The sequence below is a fragment of the Ovis canadensis genome, chromosome 4, assembly GCF_042477335.2.
Source record: "Ovis canadensis isolate MfBH-ARS-UI-01 breed Bighorn chromosome 4, ARS-UI_OviCan_v2, whole genome shotgun sequence".
NCBI classification, from domain to species: domain Eukaryota; kingdom Metazoa; phylum Chordata; class Mammalia; order Artiodactyla; family Bovidae; genus Ovis; species Ovis canadensis.
This window is the reverse complement of record NC_091248.1, coordinates 127,547,491-127,569,893: the sequence shown is the minus strand read 5'-3', so window position 1 is coordinate 127,569,893 and position 22,403 is coordinate 127,547,491.

Sequence of the window (22,403 nt, the reverse complement as noted above, 5' to 3'; positions counted from 1 at the left end):
CACATTCTCAACCCCTCTGTCAGTCAAAGTCTACATTCTTTTTGGATTCATCATTATGTACTGGTAGAAATTATGTGTAACTGAGGTTTCTGAGACCTTTGTGGCTTTCCTGCTGCAAAAATTCTTTAAAATCTATGGATGAAAATAGACATCCCTGTCCATTTTCTCCTCTTTTAATGGGTCCTCTTCACCTAGTAATGTGTAGGCTTTCCCCAAGCACATTCCCATGTTCTTCCAACATGGTCTGGAGGTCACATGTGACCTATGCCAACTCTCCTTGCTTGGTCATCTTAAAATCATCTTCTCCAGGCCCTAACCCATTCTGTCCAAAAGACGATATATGTTTTGCCCTGATTTTCCCCAAAAACACAGGACTGTACCTTTAACATAGCTGCTATCTATTTATAGCTGACTCACGTGGTTCAGATGGTAAAGCGTCTGCCTGCAATGCGGGAGACCCGGGTTTGTTTCCTGGGTCGGAAAGATCCCCTGGAGAAGGAAATGACAATCCGCTCCAGCACTCTTGCCTGAAAAATCCCATGGACGGGGAAGCCTGATAGGCTACAGTCCATGGGGTCGCAAAAAAGTGAAAGTGAATTCGTCCAGTCACGTCCAACTCTTTGCGACCCCATGGACTGTAGCCTACCACACTCCTCTATCCATGGGATTTTCCAGGCAAGAGTACTGGAATGGGTTGCCATTTCCTTCTCCAGAGGATCTTCTCGACCCAGGGATCGAACCCAGGACTCCCACATTGTAGGCAGACACTTTACCATCTGAGCCACCAGGGAAGTTAGCAAAGGCTCAAGAATATGAGAAGCACCTGGCAAAGAAGCACAGGACTCCAGCACAGGTGATCACTCTGAGCAGACAGATTCGGTTTCACTCTGCAGAATGTGGGAGGACTTGGTCTCTACGGTTTTCATCATCAGCGTCTCAGTCAAAATTCTTAGGTATGAATTTAACATGCTATTGTACTACAATTTATTGTATTACAATAGATACAATACTGCATTATTAATAATGCAATATTATGATGTAAATTATAATAATTGTAAATTAATTATATAATATTGTATTTATTGTGTTACAACTTGTGTTGCATTGTATTACAACACAAGCAAATATTCAACCAAAGAACCACATATACCCTTCAAAGAAAATTAAATTCATGCTTAAGATGAAAAAAAAAAAAAGAAACAAGCTAGCTGCAGTGGTAATTTTCAGTATAAATACATTCAATTATTCTTATTCTTGCATCCTAGGTTAATGCTGTAGATGAGACAAAGAAAATCATTCTGCTATTTATTTCCCATCTCATTACTTTAATCATTTCATGAAAATAATCTAAACATGGGTACATGAATACTTGGTTTGTTATAAGAATGTGCAGTTTAAAAGTCTCTGACACGCATCCAAGAATGGATTGACATGTATTCAATGTAATTATTCACCATACTTTGGCACTGGCTGTCTTTGGGATTGGAATGAAAACTGACCTTTCCCAATCCTGTGGCGATTGCTGAGTTTTCCAGACTTTCTGGCCCACTGAGTACAGCACTTTAACAGCATCATCTTTCATGATTTTAAAGAGTTCTGCTGGAATTCCATCCCCTTCACTAGCTTTACTAATTACCAGGGACTTGGCTCCCTTCCCTGATACTTAAAGAATGTGACTTTAAAAAAAGATATGCATGATATATATATAGACATATATAATATATATATAATAATATTTACCGTTTTCCATGCTGGGTTTACAAAAAGCAGAGAAACCAGATATCAAATGGCCAACCTCCGTTGGATCATAGAGAAAGCAAGGGAATTCAAGAAAAACATCTAATTCTGCTTCATTGACTATGGCGAAGCCTTTGACTGTGTGGATCATAACAAACTATGATCTTCAAGAGATGGGAATATCAGATGTCCTCACCTGTCTCCTGAGAAATCTGTTTGCGGGTCAAGAAGCAGCAGTTAGAACCTTGCATGGAATAATAGACTGGTTCAAAATTGGAAAAGGAGTACGACAAGGCTGTATATTGTCACCTTGTTTACTTAACTTATATGCAGAGTATATCATGAGAAATGCCAGGCTGGATGAAGCTGGAATCAAGACTGCCAGGAAAATATCAATCACCTCAGATTTGCAGATGATGCCACCCTTTTGCCAGAAATCAAAGCAGAACTAAAGAGCCTCTTGATGAGGGTAAAAGAGGAGAGTGAAAAACCTGGCTTAAAATTCAACATTCAAAAACAAAGGTCATGGCCTCTGGTTCCATCACTTCATTGCAAGCAGAAAGGGAAAAAGTAGAAACAGTGACAGATTTTCTTTTCTTGGGCTCCAAAATTACTGTGGATGATGACTGCAGCCATGAAATTAGAAGATGCTTGCTCCATGGAAGCAAAGGTATGAGAACTCTAGACACTGTATTAAACAGCAAAGATATTGCTTTGCCAACAAAGGTCTGTATACTGAAAGCTATGGGTTTTCCAGTAATCATGTGTGGATGTGAGAGTTGGACTATAAAGAAGGCTGATCACTGAAGAATTGATGCTTTTGAACTATGGTGTTAGAGAAGACTCTTGAGAGACCCTTGGGCTACACAGAGATCACATCAGTCAAACCTAAAGGAAAACAGCCTGAATATTCTTCAGAAGGACTGATGCTGAAGCTGAAGGCCAATAATTTGGCCACCTGTTGTGAAGATCTGACTCATTAGAAAAGACCCTGATGCTGGGAAACTTTGAAGGCAGGAGAAGGGAACAACAAAGAATGAGATGGTTGGATGGCATCACTCACTCAATGGACATGAGTTTGAGCAAGCTCTAGAAGAAGGTGAAGGACAGGGAAGCCTGGCATGCTGCAGTCCATGGGGTGGCAAAGAGTTGGACATGATTGAGTGACTGAACAACTAAATACACACACACACACACATATGTGCTTAGTTGCTCAGTCATGTCTGACTCCTTGGGACCCTATAGCCCATCAGCTCCTCTGTCCATGAAGATTTTTCTGGCAAGAATACTAGAGTGGGTGGCCATGGCCCTCTTCAATATATACAAACACACATATATAAATATATAAATATAAATATAATAATATGTATATTATTAATGCTGCAAAAGAGTCTCTCTCAAGTGTCTCATTTTTTGTTTTGTTTTGTTTTACCAATTTACTGATGTTCTGTAGTAAGTCATTTCCAGAATATAAAGAAGTCATTCAACCTGGTCAGCTCAGTTCAGTTGCTCAGCCATCTCCAACTATTTGCAATCCCATGGACTGCAGCATGTCAAGTTTCCCTGTTCATCACCAACCTCTGAAGTTTGCCCAAACTCATGTCCATAGAGTCGGTAATGCCATCCAACCAACTCATCCTCTGTCGTCTTCTTCTCCTTCTGCCTTAAATCTTTCCCAGCAACAGGGTCTTTTCCAATGAGTCAGTTCTTCACTGACTCAGGTGGCCAAAGTATTCGAGTTTCAGCTTTAGCGTCAGGTGTTCCAATGAATATTCAGGACTGATTTCCTTTAGGTTGGACTCGTAGGATCTCCTTGCAGTCCGAGAGACTCTCAAGAGACTTCTCCAACACCACAGTTCAAAAACATCAATTCTTCAGTGCTCAGCTTTCTTTACAGTCCAACTCTCACATCCATACATGACTACTTGAAAAACCAAAGCTTTCACTAGATGGACATTTGTCGGCAAAGTAATGTCTCTGGTTTTTAATATGCCATCCAGGTTGGTCATAACTTTTCTTCCAAGGAGTAAGCATCTCTTAATTTCATGGCTACAGTCACCATCTGCAATGATTTTGGAGCCCCAAAATAAAGTCTGTCACTGTTTCCATTGTTTCCCCATCTATTTGCCTGAAATGATGGGACTGGATGCGATGATCTTAGTTTTCTGAATGGTAAGTTTAGGCCAACTTTTTCACTCTCCTCTTTCACTTTCATCAAGAGACTCTTTAGTTCTTCACTTTGGGCCATAAATGTGGTGTCATCTGCATATCTGAAGTTATTGATATTTCTCCCAGCAATCTTGATTCCAGCTTGTGCTTCATCCAGCCCAGAATTTCTCATGATGTACTCTGCATAGAAGTTAAATAAGCGCAGTGACAGTATACATCCTTGAGGTACTTCTTTTCCTATTTGGAACCAGTCTGTTGTTCCATGTCCAGTTCTAGATTTCAAGAGGCAGGTTAGGTGATCTGGCGTTCCCATTTCTTGGAGAATTTTCCACAGTTTGTTCTGATCCACACAATCAAAGGCTTTGGTGTAGTCAATAGGGTAGAAGGAGATGTTTTTCTGGAACCCTCTTGCTCTTTTGATGATCTGATGGATGTTGGCAATTTGGTCTCTTGTTCCTCTGCCTTTTCTAAAGCTAGCTTGAACATCTGGAAGTTCACAGTTTGCATACTGTTGAAGCCTCACTTGGAGGATTTTGAGCATTACTTTACTAGCGTGTGAGATGAGTGCAATAGTGCAGTACTGTGAACATTCTTTGGCATCACCTCTCTTTGGGATTGGGATGAAAATCGACTTTTTCCATCCTGTGACCACTGCTGAGTTTTCCAAATTTTCTGGCATATTGAGTGCAGCACTTTCAAAGCATCATCTTTTAGGATATGAAATAGCTCAACTAAATCCCATCACCTCCAAAGCAAAAACACATAATTGTGGATGTGACTGGTGATGGAAGTAAAGTCCGATGCTGTAAAGAGCAATATTTCATAGGAACGTGGGATGTTAGATCCATGAATCAAGAAATATTAGAAGTGGTCAAACAGGAGATTGCAACAGAGAACATCGACATTTTAGGAATCACTGAACCAAAATGGCCTGGAATGGGTGGATTTAACTCAGATGACCATTATAACTACTAATGTGGACAAGAATCCCTAGAAGAAATGGAGTAGCCATCATAGCCAAAAAAAAAAAAAAAAAAGAGTCCAAAATACAGTACTTGGATGCCATCTCAAAAATGACAGAACTATCTGTTTGTTTCCTTAACAAACCATTCAATATCACAGTAATCCAAGTCTATGCTCCGAACAGTAACACTGAAGAAGCTGAAGTTGAATGGTTCTATGAAGACCTCCAAGACCTTCTAGAATTAACACCCCAGAAAGATGTCATTTTCATTATAGGGGACTGGAATGCAAAAGTAGTAAGTCAAAAGATACTTGGAGTAACAGGCAAATTTGGCCTTGGAATACAAAATGAAGCAGGTAAAGGCTAACAGAGTTGTTCCAAGAGTACACACTGGTCATAGCAAACACCCTCTTCCAACAACACAAGAGAAGACTCTACACATGGACATCATCAAATGGTCAATACTGAAATCAGATTGATTATATTCTTTGCAGCCAAAGATGGAGAAACTTTATACAGTCAGCAAAAACAAGACTGGGAGCTGACTGTGGCTCAGATCATGAACTCCTTATTGGCAAATTCAGGCTTAAATTGAAGAAAGTAGGGAAAACCACTAGAGACCATTCAGGCAGATAAATAAGTTCTTTAAGTTCCAGGATGTCAGTTAGTAGAACAAGAACTGTAGAACTGGAAGCTCTGTAGAGAAGATGTTGTCCAACCCCCTCATTTTGCAGCTCAAGTGACAGAGGCTTAAAGCAGTCATGACTTGCACAAGCACGGTTGGTTCTGCCCCTCTTACTTTAACCTCTGGCAAGTCCTTAACCACATCTGGATTTCTGATCCCTCCTCTGTAAAATGAACTTATGATCATCACAGCTATCAACTTCCAGCTGCTGGCTGTGTGCCCTACACTGTCCTGAATACTTTAAGTGCCTTTACTAATTCTCCCAACTTTCCAGAAATTATTTATGATCATTTACCTTCTAATATAGAGGGGAATATCAAAACATATAAAGCTTAAATAACTTGCCCAAGATAAGACAATTAGGAAATTTTGCAAAGCTGATCTAGTAACCCAGGAAGAACTGCCTCCCAAATCCTCAAATTCCAATTCTTAAATTTCTTGTAAGACAACTGGTTCTGCTCTTGAGCATCACGGAGAAGAGGAGCCCATGTGACATATGCTGAGAGCAGTATTGCCCATTGCCTCCCAGGGTAGAAGGCAGACAGATTAATACTATGCACTGTGATTAGTACAATAGAAGAATGAAGCTTATTCCTTCTCTCAAGAGTTTTGGAAGTTTGTGCCTGTTCATCTATTTATTGACATTGATTGGTTGTTTGCACTGGCTGGTAGGTTTTATACCAGACACTGAGAATCTAGAGATAAGGAAAACAAACTCCCTTTTGAGACTGATGTCATTCTCTTAGCATAATGATTTGGGGAATCATTCAAGTTGTATGTGCCAAGAGCTTGTTCTCCTTTATTGCTGAGTAGTATTCCATCTTACGGATGTATCCCAGCTTCTCAATTCTCCTTCATTTATGATGTAGAAGGTGCCATGGTCCAGGTGTGGAATGGAAAAGAATCTCCAGACATGAGACAGAATGAGAGGGAAATAAAGTTTATTAGAGTGGGAGACACTGTTAGAACAGCAGGCCAGCTCGAGGGAGAACTGATGTTAAACAGAGGTCCTTAGTTTGCTTTTATACCCAGAGTGCAAGGGGTGGAATCGGGGTCTTGTGGGTCATTTGCTGACTGGATGAGTCAGGTATACTGGGTGGGGGGGAAGAGTAAGGCAAATGTCTTCTCCCCATGGGGTAGGAGGGGAGACAGGTTTTGGGGACTGCTGTCCCAAAATCCATTAATAGTTACAACACAGGGGAGGGAAGGATGATAATGGTCTGGTTTTTCTGTTCCTGCATTCCATGACCAGCCTTGGTTTTATCTGCTCTGTTGTCCTTGGGTCACCACAGAAGGCTCAGCTTCTCTGTACACCAGTGCTGAGTCAAATCTTGGAGACAGAGTTTTGGGTAGAAAAGGAGCGTTTCATTGCTTTGCCAGGCAAAAGGGGACACAGAAGGCTCATGCCCTCAAAGCCCTCTATCCCCACTTGGGGAAGACAGTGAGAAGTTTTATTGTCCAAAGAGGGCATAATCAGCTCTTGGACAATCTTCTGATGGGTTGCTGGTGAGGTTAGCAGGAGTCAGCATCATCAACCTTCAGGTCCAACTGGTCTAGGGTCTACACGCTGTGGGCAGCATACCACGGTTAATCGTTAACTTCCGCCACCAGGAGGGGTTTCAGTATCTGTAAACAAGCACAAAGGCTTATTGTGTGTATCCTTTGATGGGGAAGCAAGACCTAACCCCAATGCTCCTCTTGACTATTTCTCTGGTTTCCCAATTCCTTCCTTCCCTAATTAACAGCCACTTGAATCTGCCCTTTGGAGCTCAAGGAAGGTCATGGAGGCTGAGTGAAGGCTGTTTCCTGTCATCAGAGAAAGAGGGGACACAAAGGCCTTGGGCCCAGGAGCCCCACAGGGCCATGCATGCCTCCATGTATTCTTATGCCCCTAATTGATTGCTTTTTGTTTGCTAAAACCTCCATTATAGTGTTGAATAGTAGTGGGTGGGAATGCTTGCTTTCTTCCTGAAAATATCTTCATTTGTGCATGCATGCATGTCCACTCAATTGAGACAGACTCTGAAACCCTATGGACTGCAGCCCACCGGGCTCCTCTGTCCATGGAATTTTCCAGGCAAGCACATTTTTGTGGGTTGTCATTTCCTACTCCAAAGGATCTTCCCAACCAAGGGATTGAACCCACCCTGAGTGTTTTCCAATTAGGCAAGTAAGATAGCTGCTGAATTACAGCAGGTTATTTCAAGTATTTGTGTGTGTGTGTGTGGTGTGAGAGCCAGACAGTGCCCTAAGTGCAGGTGGCTGCCAGAGCCGGCCAGCGAGCTAAGCGCGGCCGAGAGGAGCTACCCCACGTCCGAGGTCAGCGCAGCGGCCTAGAGTGCCAGGCTGTGACGGTGCAGGAACGGCCGAGAGGAGCTACCCTGTGTCCGAGGTCAGGGGCGGCAGCCGGGAGGAGCTATCCCGCGTCTGAGGTCAGGGGCGGCCAGGAGGAGACACCTTGCATCCAACGTCAGGGGCAGTGACCCTGAGGAGCCACCATGAACCCGAGGCCAGGGGCAGCAGCGGGGAGGAGCCACCTCATGCCAGAGGCCAGAGGCAATGACCCTGAGGAGCTGCTCCGAGCCAGAGGCCAGGGGCGGCAGCTGGGAGGAGCCACGCATGCCCGAGGCCAGAGCAGGCGGCCAGGAGGAGCAACCTGAGGAGCGGTGGCTGCACAGGTGCAGGAAGGCCTAGAGGAGCTATCCCACGTTAAAGGTCAGGAACGACGGTGGTGGGGAGATACCCCTCATCAAAGGTAAGGACCAGTGGCTGTGCTTTGCTGGAGCAGCCGTGAAGAGATACCCCACGCCCAAGGTAAGAGAAACCCAAGTAAGATGGTAGGTGTTGCAACAGGGCATCAGAGGGCAGACACCCTGCAACCATACTCGCAGAAAACTAGTCAATCTAATCACACTAGGACCACAGCCTTGTCTAACTCAAGGAAAGCAAACTATGCCTGCGGGGAAAACCAAGACTGGGTAGTCATGGTGGAGAGGTCTGACAGAACGTGGTCCACTGGAGAAGGGAATGGCAAGCCACTTCAGTATTCTTGCCTTGAGAACCCCATGAACAGTATGAAAAGGCAAAATGATAGGATACTAAAAGAGGAACTCCCCGGGTCATTAGGTGCCCAATATGCTACTGGATATCAGTGGAGAAATAACTCCAGAAAGAATGAAAGGATGGAGCCAAAGCAAAAACAATACCCAGCTGTGGATGTGACTGGTGATAGAAGCAAGGTCTGATGCTATAAAGAGCAATATTGCATGGGAACCTGGAATGTCAGGTCCATGAATCAAGGCAAACTGGAAGTGGTCAAACAAGAGATGGCAAGAGTAAACGTCAACATTCTAGGAATCAGTGAACTAAAATGGACTGGAATGGGTGAATTTAACTCAGATGACTATTACATCTACTTCTGTGGGCAGGAATCCCTCAGAAAAAATGGAGTAGCCATCATGGTCAAGAAAAGAGTCCGAGATGAAGTACTTGGACGCAATCTCAAAAACAACAGAATGATCTCTGTTCGTCTCCAAGGCAAACTATTCAGTACCACAGTTATCCAAGTCTATGCCCCAACCAGTAATGCTGAAGAAGCTGAACTTGAATGGTTCTATGAAGACCTACAAGACCATTTAGAACTAACACCCAAAAAATATGTCCTTTTCATTATAGGGGACTGGAATGCTAAAGTAGGAAGTCAAGAAACACCTGGAGTAACAGGCAAATTTGGCCTTGGAATGCAGAATGAAGCAGGGAAAAGACTAATAGAGTTTTGCCAAGAAAATGCACTGGTCATAGAAAACACCCTCTTCCAACCACACAAAAGAAGACTCTACACATGGATATCACCAGATGGTCAACACCAAAACCAGACTGATTATATTCTATGCAGCCAAAGATGGAGAAGATCTATACAGCCAACAAGAACAAGACCAGGAGCTGACTGTGGCTCAGATCATGAACTCCTTATTACAAAATTCAGACTTAAATTGAACAAAGTAGGGAAAACCGCTACACCATTCAGGTATGACCTAAATTAAATCCCTTATGATTATGCAGTGGAAGTGAGAAATAGATTTAAGGGCCTAGATCTGAGAGATAGAGTACCTGATGAACTATGGACTGAGGTTCATGACATTGTACAGGAGACAGGGATCAAGACCATCCCCATGGAAAAGTAATGCAAAAAAGCAAAATGGCTGTCTGAGTAGGCCTTACAAATAGCTGTAAAAAGAAGAGAGGCAAAAAGCAAAGGAGAAAAAGAAAGATATAAACATCTGAATGCAGAGTTCCAGAGAATAGCAAGAAGAGATAAGAAAGCCTTCTTCAGCAATCAGTGCAAAGAAATAGAGGAAAACAACAGAATGTGAAAGACTGGAGATCTCTTCAAGAAAATTAGAGATACCAAGGGAACATTTCATGCAAAGATGGGCTTGATAAAGGACGAAATGGTATGGACCTAACAGAAGCAGAAGATGTTAAGAAGAGGTGGCAAGAATACACGGAAGAACTGTACAAAACATATCTTCACGACCCAGATAATCATGATGATGTGATCACTCATCTAGAGCCAGACATCTTGGAAAGTGAAGTCAAGTGGGCCTTAGCAAGCATCACTACGAACAAAGCTAATGGAGGTGATGGAATTCCAGTTGAGCTGTTTCAAATCCTGAAAGATGATGCTGTGAAAGTGTTGTACTCAATATGCCAGCCAATTTGGAAAACTCAGCAGTGGCCACAGGACTGGAAAAGGTCAGTTTTAATTCCAATTCCAAAGAAAGGCAATGCCAAAGCATGCTCAAACTACCACACAATTGCACTCATCTCACATGCTAGTAAAGTAATGCTCAAAATTCTCCAAGCCAGGCTTCAGCAATACGTGAACCGTGAACTCCCTGATGTTCAAGCTGGTTTTAGAAAAGGCAGAGGAACCAGAGATCAAATTGCCAACATCTACTGGATCATGGAAAAAGCAAGAGAGTTCCACAAAAACACCTATTTGTGCTTTATTGACTATGCCAAAGCCTTTGACTGTGTGGATCACAAGAAACTGTGGAAAATTCTGAAACAGATGGGAATACCAGACCACCTAACCTGACTCTTGAGAAATCTGTATGCCAGTCAGGAAGCAACAGTTAGAACTGGACATGGAACAACAATCTTGTTCCAAATAGGAAAAGGAGTACATCAAGGCTGTATATTGTCACCCTGCTTATTTAACTTCTATGCAGAGTACATCATGAGAAACGCTGGACTGGAAGAAACACAAGCTGGAGTCAAGATTGCCAGGAGAAATATCAATAACCTCAGATATGCAGATGACACCACCCTTATGGCAGAAAGGGAAGAGGAGCTAAAAAGCCTCTTGATGAAAGTAAAAGAGGAGAGTGAAAAAGTTGGCTTAAAGCTCAACATTCAGAAAATGAAGATCATGGCATCTGGTCCCATCACTTCATGGGAAATAAATGGGGAAACAGTAGAAACAGTGTCAGACTTTTTTTTTTTTTTTTGGCTCCAAAATCACTGCAGATAGTGACTGCAGCCTTGAAATTAAAAGACGCTTACTCCTTGGAAGAAAAGTTATGACCAACCTAGATAGTATATTCAAAAGCAGAGACATTACTTTACCGACTAAGGTCCATCTAGTCAAGGCTATGGTTTTTCCTGTGGTCATGTTTGGATGTGAGAGTTGGATGTGAAGAAGGCTGAGCGCTGAGGAGTTGATGCTTTTGAACGGTGGTGTTAGAGAAGACTCTTGAGAGTCCCTTGGACTGCAAGGAGATCCAACCAGTCCATTCTGAAGGAGACCAACCCTGGGATTTCTTTGGGAGGAATGATGCTAAAGCTGAGGCTCCAGTACTTTGGCCACCTCATGAGAAGAGTTGACTCATTGGAAAAGACTCTGATGCTGGGAGAGACTGGGGGCAGGAGGAGAAGGGGATGACCGAGGATGAGATGCCTGGATGGCATCACCAACTCGATGGACGTGAGTCTGAGTGAACTTCAGGAGATGGTGATGAACAGGGAGTCCTGGTGTGCTGCTATTCATGGGGTCGCAAATAGTTGGACACGACTGACCAACTGAATGAATGAATTTGGTGTGTAATCATATTAAGCAAGTATTCCCCAAATCACTATTTTCTTGGGAGGTTTATCTTGAATGGCTATTAAATTTTATTAAGTACTTAAAAAATCATCCATGAAAATAATTGAATGAATGACATTAACAGATTTCCCAATATTTAACCAACCTCTTTGTTTTCTATCCCTCTTGGTCATGAAGTATCACATTCTTAATGGTGGTGTTGGCACCTATTTGCTAATACATAAAGTTTTGTCTTTTGTACTTGTTCAGTTCAGTCACTCAGTCGTATCCGACTCTTTGCGACCCCATGAATTGCAGCACACCAGGCCTCCCTGTCCCTCACCAACTCCCAGAGTTTACTCAAACTCACATCCATTGAGTTGGTGATACCATCCAGCCATCTCATCCTCTGTCGTCCCCTTCTCCTCCTGCCCCAATGAGTCAACTCTTCACATGAGGCGGCCAAAGTACTGGAGTTTCAGCTTTAGCATCATTCCTTCCAATGAACACCCAGGACTGATCTCCTTTAGAATGGACTAGTTGGATCTCCTTGCAGTCCAAGGGACCCTCATGAGTCTTCTCCAACACCACAGTTCAAAACCATCAATTCTTCAGTGCTCAGCTTTCTTCACAGTCCAACTCTCACATCCCTACATGACTACTGGAAAAACCATAGTCTTGACTAGATGTACCTTTGTTGGCAAAGTAATGTCTCTGCTTTTCAATATGCTATCTAGGTTGGTCATAACTTTGTACTTGTACTTGCTTTTAATTCACTTTTTCCAGTGGTCTTTTTTTTTTTTTTAGTGAGATTTATTTTCCTTCTTTTGAAAGTGAAAGTAGCTCACTCATATCCAGTTGTTTCCAACCCCGTGGACTGTATAGCCTATGGAATTCTCCAGGCCAGAATACTGAAGTGAGTAGCCTTTCCCTTCTCCAGGGCATCTTCCCAACCCCGGGATTGAACCCAGGTCTCCCAACATTGCATGCAGATTCTTTACCAGCTGAGCCACTTTCACTTTTATTGAAAAAGATTTTGGCACAATGCATTTTACACTGGTCACTACTTTCAATGAGGCCTACAGCTTCTGATATTTAATGTTTTCATTTTTATGATCTTTAAGAAACTCTAAAGACTCAGTTTGTATTTTTGTTTTCAACCAGAGTTGTTTAATACAATGCGCCATTTCAGTTTCCAGACAGAAGCACATTTTCCCAGAAATGATATCTGGTTTTGTCTCATTATGATCAGAAAATAAAGAAGAACTAAAGAGCCTCTTGATGAAAAGTGAAAGAGGAGAGGAAAAAGGTTGGCTTAAAACTTAACCTTCTAAAAACTAAGATCATGGCAACCAGTCCCATCACTTCATGGCAAATAGGTGGGGAAACAGTGACAGACATTATTTTTAGGGGCTTCAAAATCACTGCAGATGGTGACTGCAGCCACGAAATTAAGAGACACTTTGTCCTTGGAAGGAAGGTTATGACCAACCTAGACAGCGTATTAAAAAGCAGAGACATTACTTTGCCAACAAAGGTCTGTCTAATCAAAGCTATGGTTTTTCCAGTAGTCATGTATGGATGTGAGATTTGGCCCATAAAGAAAGCTGAGTGCCAAAGAATTGATGCTTTTGAACTGTGGTGTTGGAGAAGACTGTTGAGATCTCTTCGATTACAAGGAGATCAAACCAGTCAGTCCTAAAGAAAATCAGTCCTGAATATTCATTGGAAGGACTGGTGCTGAAGCTGAAATGCCAATACTTTGGCCACTTGATGCAAAGAATTGACTCGTTTGAAAGACCCTGATGGTGGGGAAAATTGAAGGCAGGAGGAGAAGGGGATGACAGAGGATGAGATGGTTGGATGGCATCATCAACTCGATGGACATGAGTCTGAGCAAACTTCAGGAGTTGGTGATGGACAGGGAAGCCTGGCATGCTACAGTCCAGGGGGTCACAAAGAGTTGGACATGACTGAGCAACTGAACTGAAATGAACTTTTCCTAAGCTTTGGATTGTTGATATAGGATTTGTGAGAAAAGATAATGATATGAGAAAATGTTGTTTATATTTAATTCCTCTTGAGGTAATAGTTACCTTTACAGACCTAAAGTTTTGAACAAGTGTATGGAAATGAGTCTTCTGAGACTATAAGTCAGTCACGCCCTACAGAACAATTTCAAATCCACTGGAAATGCCATCTGTGCCAAAATTAAACATGTACTACATTTAGGGAATAGAGAGAAAAGGTATATGTTTACATTGTCTAAAATTTCATAATCTTTCCTAGGTCTTATCCATTATTTCCAGAGAAAACTCAGAATTAAATGTCTGCTCTCATGTAAAAACCAGTCCATTCTGATGTGTTAAAGAGCCCCATTAAGGACTTCCCTGGTGGTCCAGTTGATAAGACTTTGCCTTCCAATGCAGGTGGTGCTGGTTTGATCCCTAGCTGGGACCTAAAGATCCCACATGACTTGCAGCCAAAAAAACCAAAACATAAATGAAAAACGATACTGTAACAAATTCAGTAAAGACTTAGGGGAAAAAAAAGAGCCACTTTAGATAGTGTTCAGTCTGCATGTAGGTGACTCAGACACTTTCTGCAACCATTGTATTTATTTCCTCCCGTGGATTTTGGTTGCCTTACAGGACACTGGTTTGTGGAGAAAGATGGCATTCTCCAGGCTTCCCAGGTGGTGCCGGTGTTAAAGAATCTGCCTGTCGATGCAGGAGACACAGATTCAATCCCTGGGTTGGGGAGATCCCCTGAAGAAGGAAATGGAAACCCACTCTAGTATTCTTACCTGGAAAATTCCATGGATGGAGGGCTACAGTCCACAGAGTCACAAAGAGTCGGACACAACTGAGCACACACACATGCACGTACATATGAGGCCTCCAGCCTCAGCCTCTGTCACCCCTACTTGCTGGGTGATGTCTCATGTCTGTCAAGCCTCTGAAGGCCTGCTATCCCCAACAAGAAAGTCCACAAGCTGGTGTAAAGGCACCGAGTGAGTTGATTTCTGATCCAGGAAGTGCCCTTTCAGGGGCTCCTCAACTGACCTGACCACAGCTCCAGATGGTCTACGTTCTCTGTGGCTGGTCAGGCAGTGGCTCTCATTCAGCCCTGGAATATCAGCTAGAGGGTGATATTTCACGTGGTTGCAGGAAATACAACTTCACCAAAGTAGCTTAACAAGGGGTTCAATTTTGATACAAGGAGTTTACGGCTGGTACTCTAGAGCTGATCTAACTATCCAAAGAACTTGATTTTTTTCTTCCACCGGTTCTGGTATCTTTTGTCCCCAGAGTGGCAAGATGGCCGCTTCAGCTTCAGCCTCAGGTCAGAACTGCAAGCAGAAAGAACAGACACAAGAAGGAAGACAGGATGGCACTTCTACTGCAAAAGCAAAGCCAACCCACAGGGCTTCTTCTACCACCTCTTGGTCATATGTTTACCTCACCTACAAGAAACAATTCATACTGAGTACAATTCAGTATTTCACATGGGTCCATTGCTGTGATAAGCAAAACTGTAGTTTTGTTAGTAATGAGGAGGGGACAAATGCTAGTGGGCTGATGTCCAGCAGCACCTGCCATATGAGCTGGGGTGAATTTGCCACACACTTCTTGCTCTAGAGAGACCTCATTCTCAACGGTATGGCGGATTCTTTTGACGATTCCCAACCAAACTTTTCTACAGTCCTAAACTCTTGCTCATTCTACACATGAACCAAGGAAAGGACAAGAAAATAGAACCTCAGTGCTCGAGTCTGGTTCCAAAAGAGAACAGAGTCTTGTCACGCAAGTGTATGTTCCTCGATTCTTTGTCTCATCACAAAAATGATTTGGTTGACGGACATTAAAGCCCCCTTGGCATGTCACAGCTCTCAGGTCTCGAATGGACCATGTTCTAGCTCTTAGACAAATCAATGTTACAGCTCAGTGTTACAGCTCTATTTTATTTAGAAGAAAGCAGGAAAATCCATCTTTGAGCCGTGAGGGCACATCGATCTAAAGACACAAGGAGAAGAGTGCCCCAGCACGCGGGAGAGAGAGTGAGCTAGCTTTGGCTCCTCTATTTATATGTTTATCTCTCCCTGGGCCTGTCCTATGTAAATTGGGCCAGCCAAGAGTGTTGTTTGTTTTACCTGAGGTCCTCACTCCAGTCCTCGGACCTTCTTTTGTTCCATTTTCACGGGCTTTTCCCTTCCTTGTCTTGTAGCCACCGCCATTGTGGACTCCTTTTCCCTGTTCTACCTACCTAACAGTCTTATAAGATATTAAATATCCTACAGATAAACTTTGGAATAAACTACAAAGAACAAATACTAGAAAGTACTGGGGAGCCACCAAAGCAGATAGAAACGGAAAGTATTTCCATCCTTGAAACAAGGACCACATAAAGTGACATCCATGTTTGAAAGGATTTTTTCCAGAGGGCACTCCCCAGACCAAAATGCAAGAAGTGACCAGAACTTCACTATCTAATATACCTCTTGTTTCCTGAACCTGGAGAGAAAAATTTAGGACCATATATGATTGCTATATTCTTCTGCCTTCTTGTTTCCCTTCCCCTAGGAGAGGAAAGACAGTTCTCAACTCTAATTAGCTGGACTACTACTGTGTAAAATGTTATTGTCTAGTGACTAAATCTTTTTCTGAAAATTGGAGAAGTTATAGGATATGGACAATCCATTGGTTGACAAGACTGTCATCTTTTGAAAAAAATCTATTACTATTTTTTTAAATATTGGAATCTGACTATTCAGATTTTCCCATATTTTGTGAAGCATTAGCTTGCATCAGAGTCACCTGGAAGACTTGTTAACATACAAAGTTACTGAGTGAGTAGACCTGAGAATTTGCACTCCTAACAGTTCCCTGGCATTGCCAATGTGGCTGGTCCTAGACAGTGATTTGACAGTGATTACACTGGAGCAAATATCCTGTGTTTGACAAAGAAAGGGATAGTGGCTTCAAATTTTTCAAGGCATTTCCTCTGCTCTAAGTATTACCAGCTAGATCCAGGGTGCCAAAAACCCTTCTCCTTTCCAGGATTCTGAAGGAAAAGTATACACACAGACAATTGAATCTAATAAAGCAAAACATCATATTGTTAACAGTATGCTAGGACTCCCTAGTAAAGATGAAGTGAAGACATAACAGGGACCAGAAACCACAGTTAGGAGTCCTCCTTCTCCTGGAAATGGAAGAGAGCCCTGTCCAGTTCAGTTCTGCCACTCAGTCATGTCCAGCTCTTTGCAACCCCATGGACTGCAGCACACCAGGCATCCCTGTCCATCACCAATATCCAGAGTTTGCTCAAACTCATGTCCATTAAGTCCGTGATGCCATCCAACCATCTCATCTTCTGTCATCCCCTTCTCCTCCTGCCTTCAATCTTTCCCAGCATCAGGCTCTTTTCCAATGAGTCAGTTCTTCACATCAGGTGGCCAAAATGTTGGCGTTTCAGCTTCAGGATCAGTCCTTCCAATGAATATTCAGGACTGATTTCCTTTAGGATGGACTGGTTGGATCCCCTTGCAGTCCAAGGGACTCTCAAGAGTCTTCTCCAACACCACAGTTCAAAAGCATCAATTCTTTGGTGCTCAGCTTTCTTTATGGGCCAACTCTCACATCCATACATGACTACTGGAAAAACCATAGCTTTGACTAGATGGACCTTTGTAGGCAAAGTAATGTTTCTCCTTGTCAATATCCTATTTAGGTTGGTCATAACGTTTCTTCCAAGGAGTAAGTGTCTTTTAATTTCATGGCTGCAATCACCATCTGCAGTGATTTTGGAGCCCCCAAAAATAAAGTCTGTCACTGTTTCCACTGTTTCCCCATCTATTTGCCTTGAAGTCATGGGACCAGATGCCATGACTTCTGAATGTTGAGTTTTAAGCCAACTTTTTCAGTCTCCTCTTTCACTTTCATCAAGAGGCTCTTTAGTTCTTTGCTTTCTGCCTTAAGGTTGGTGTCATCTGCATGTCTGAGGTTATTGATATTTCTCCCAGCAATCTTGAAGCAACAGTTAGAACTGGACATAGAACTACAGACTGGTTCCAAATTGGGAAAGGAGTACGTCAAGGCTGCCTATTTAACCTATATGCAGAGTGCATCATGCAAAATGCTGGGAACTAAGCACAAGCTAAAAGAAGAGCTCATTGATGCAATCAGGCAAGAACTGAGCAAGTCAAATACTGCATAGAGAAGCAAACTAAGGAGAGATTGGACTTTCATCTGGGGAAAGAAGAAGGAAAAAAAAAAAACCTACAAAGAACTACTCTTAACAACAACAAGACCCTTAACATTTTGTGAGCTGTAAGAAGAAAATAGAGACACGCAGTTGGAAGGAGGGGAAAAGCAACATACTTTGAAACCCTTCAAACATTACTACTCTGGGGATAAACTATTTCCCTCCCAGTTTGCTGCTTTTTTCTGACTTTTAAAACAGGATGGAGGATAGCCTTATAGGAGTTCATGTATCAGTTATGCAGAAAATATTAAACCCATCAGGCAAGATCACCATACATTGAAAATATTTTCATGTCAAGAGAAAATCACACATTTCCACCCATTGGTAAAATAAGGAGGGGAAAGGCTTTAAAAAATGAAGACATACTCAAAGTGTTATGTCGATTGTGTCTAAAGTCACAATTTTCATTAGGTCTAAAGAAAAAGAATTGCAATTTTTAAAACTTTAACTCCATTAATCTTTGGTATTATTTTAAAAGTCTTTTCTTCTCTGGGCAATTATTTGGTAGAAGGTTTTTCACGCTTTGTATACATTAGAATTTTTAGTTTTTTCTTTAAACATTTACAAGAAAACTTTCCATAACCAAAGTAACAATATTTTCATCATCTCTCCAATTGAAATTTTTTTTAATCCAATAATCCAAACTGTTTTATAGCTGGCCAAAGTTGCAAGTCCTGAGTCTGTTAAAAGATGTCCAGAGTGTTTTTGTTGGCCATTCAATTCTGGCTTCCATTAGTAGTTTTGTGAAGTCTGTTTTTGATGGCTAAGAGGAAACATTTTATCAAACCCTGTATGTATTTACTGAAAAGCTCTCTAACAACTTTTTTGGTTGTTTCTTTTGTCTTGGTTTCATTGCACTGCAGCCCACTGCAATTACCATTCATCCTGAATGTTGTAAAACATTTCCAGGCTTTTTCTCTCTTTTGTTCCAGTTTTAGTACCTGCTTTGTCATCTCCATTCATTCTGCATCAATATCATGCCTTCATTTTGAAGCTTAAATTTTCTCCATGCTTACTTATAACTAAAACTTAATCTGAATCTATTATAAGTAAAATAATCATCCGGATTTAAATTTAATAACCAACTAAATGTAGCTCTGTATCACTGTCATCCATGCTGTCTAGACAAAGTATTCATAAAAGTACTACAACACTCATTAGGAAGATTGCTCAAAGGGAATCAGTCTTCGGACAGCGACTAAATCAGTGATGATGTGCTTATGTTCTGACACTAGAAACAATAAATGTTCCCAAGGTTTGCATTTCAATACAACAATAATATGTGATTAAACAGTTAGAGTGAAGTGTATTTCTACCCAAACAACAGAACTGTGTTTCATAGTAAAATATTTTACAGTGCTTCAGTGTTTAAATTTAAATTAAAACAAATTATCATGAAATAAAAGTTCCATTTTCCAGGTATAGCTATATTTGAAAATGCTCAATAACCACATATGGTTAGTGTCTACCATATTGCATAGTGCAATTTTGAGAAATACTCAAATATTTGGAAATTAAATACATTCTCCATGAGTGAAAAGAGATAATCACAAAGAAAATGCAAAATATAAACTGAGTGATAGTGAAAAGAGAACACACAAAACATTATGAGATGCAGATAAACATGTGTAGAGGGAAGTTTTATAACTTTCTACCTTCATATTAGAAAAAAAGAATTTTTAGTAGTTTACCAGATATTCTCCATAGCATGTTGTAGAGACTCGGGATATTACTATGCTCTTCTGAAAGATCCTGGGTTTGCTCCAGCAGGCACTGAAATTACTGGCCCATGCCTTTGAACTTAACTTTGGAAGGCTTAATATCGTTCAGTTCAGCTCAGTTCAGTTCAGCTCAGTTCAGTCGCTCAGTCTTTGTGACCCCATGAATCGCAGCACGCCAGGCCTCCCTGTCCATCACCAACTCCGGAGTCTACTGAAACTCACATCCATTATGTCGGTGATGCCATCCAGCCATCTCATCCTCTGTCATCCCCTTCTCGTCCTGCCCCCAATCCCTCCCAGCATCAGGGTCTTTTCCAATGAGTCAACTCCTCTCATGAGGTGGCCAAAGTATTGGAATTTCAGCTTTAGCATCACTCCTTCCACTGATCCCCTTTAGGATGGACTGGTTGGACCCCCTTGCAGTCCAAGGGAAACTCAAGAGTCTTCGTTAGCAAGGAGCTGTTCCAGTTTTGCTCTTTCAGGGCAGGCCCCTTAGTCCTGAGGTAATCTTTACTCCCACTAGTAAAATTCAGTGGAATACTTGTGGACTAGAATCTAAAATTCTGTCTTTGCTATTAAGGGCAACTCTGAAATCTCTGACCAGCTTATTCATCCTTCTAAATGATTTCCCCTGGACCCTTTAGAGATCACAATTCCTGGGTCATCCAAAGATTTGAAGGGAGTTTTTAATGCAGAATTTCTCATGCTCCCACCCATGCCCTCTGTGGGCATCTCCATCGATATCTACCCTCTCTGGCTGCTCCCAAACTCCATCCTCTTACTCTCAGGTCCCTGTGAATTTCTGCTTGAGTGACATCCCTGGATCAGCAGGATGGGGACGTGCTCTCGGGGGGAACCACATACATGTGACACCACGTGGCCCCTGAGTGAAGTGTCAAGTTCCCCATAGCCTCTTCCTGTACTTGGTCATTCTCAGTGTCTTCCAACAGTTGTTTAAAAACTCTCATTATTTTGAATTTTCTACAGAGTGTATGAAAGTTATTACAGGAGAATTCAGAGCTGGAAAACTTCCCTGAGATTTTTAGCCACTGCTTTGACCCACCGAGGAGGAAGCAGCCCGTGGACTCAACTGGTCACTTCGGACTCTCCAGATCTCTCTCTTTCATGCTTTGTTCCAGCGTAGGGGTTTTTTTGAGAATAATGAATTCCAAAGGTCACTATTTTCACAGCTTTGGCCAAGACAAACCCCTCTCCTCCCCCTACCCATGACCTCATCCACAAAAGCTCTCTTTCTGGTACACAGACCGTGGGATTTCCAGAATAAACTGACAATGCCTTCCCTGTTCTCTGATGCTCAAGAAGTGATGGTGTGAAGCAACAACTCCCCTTCCTTCTGAAATGTCATGGGGGGGATTTTCCTTGATTTTTAGTAATAAAGGAGAGAAAACCCCAAATTTTAAGCAACTCCTTTAGAATTTTTAATGAATGATGTGTTTTGAGTGACTTGCCATTTGCCGTTTAGTGACTTGACGTTCGTGAGTGACAGTGCCTGTCATTTGGTCAATACTTGTATTTTCTAGGAAGAGATCAATAAGCCAACAGGGTTAAAACAAAAGTACCTTAGTTAAGGATATTTATCTTCTTATCTTAAAGGAAATGTGAATGATTTTACCTGTTAATTCAGTGGCTATGAAGTAATGGGTCTATTCACTTAGAAACAAAATGAGCTTGCTTCACTTATCCTTGAAGCATTTACAGAGTCTCCCAGTTATTTTTTTTTAATGTTTCAGATTTTTTAATGAGACTTTAAATTTGTTTTCACATTGTGTAAATTTAAGGTGTGCTGAGTGTTACTTTGGTAGACTGGTGTATCATAGTACAGTTGCCATTTTAACAATGTTTAGCACATCACATACTATACTACAATATTATTGTCTACATTCAGTATACTGTACTTTAGACCTCTATGGTTTTTCAGTGCTTGTGACAAGTCTGTGCCTAAAACACCATCAGTCTTATCCCCTGTGCCCCCACTTCTTGGTAACCACTATTCTCTTCCTTTTTTAAACAGGTTTGACTTTTTAGATCCCACATATTACACAGTACTTGTCCTTCTCTGTCTGACTTATCTTGCTTCCAATTCTCCCAAATTCAATACATATACATAAGACAACTACAACTGGAATACCAACAATGTTCTTTTTAGAAAATTCAACAAGTAATTTTAATTTTCACACAGAAGAAATGATGCCTGAAAATAACAAAAGAAATACAAAAATGGTGACTAGGGAGGAAATCGGGGGTGGAGGGGAGAGTTCACATTACAATCAAAGCCACAGGAATCAAGTCAATATTTTATTCATATGGGAGTTGAGAAGATGGAAGACAAGAAAAGAGGCAAAAATTCTCACAGAAATCATAGGGAATATGAAAATTTACCATATGATAACTGCTGTTTCAGTTCAGCAGGAGATAGATCACCTACTTAGTAAATGGTGTGGCACAAAGGCTACCTTAAGCATATTCCGATATGTCTCTGTTCTGACGTGAGACTCTTTTAGCTAAAGACCTGTCCCAGCTTTCTCAGGGGTCCTCTGGGTGAGGACGAGATGACACCCTGAGGTGCAGGACTCTCCGAGGCCCGTAGGCTGCTCCCGAGGACGTTCACATGGTCTCCTGCTTCTTTCTTTGCAGCTTCCCTTTCTTCCTTCCTCCCTCCATTCTACACCCCCAAACACCTGGCTGGGGAACCCACCTACAGGCCCAGATGCCCCTCGCTTTCTCCCCTCTCACAGGGGAGAAGGGAAGGGG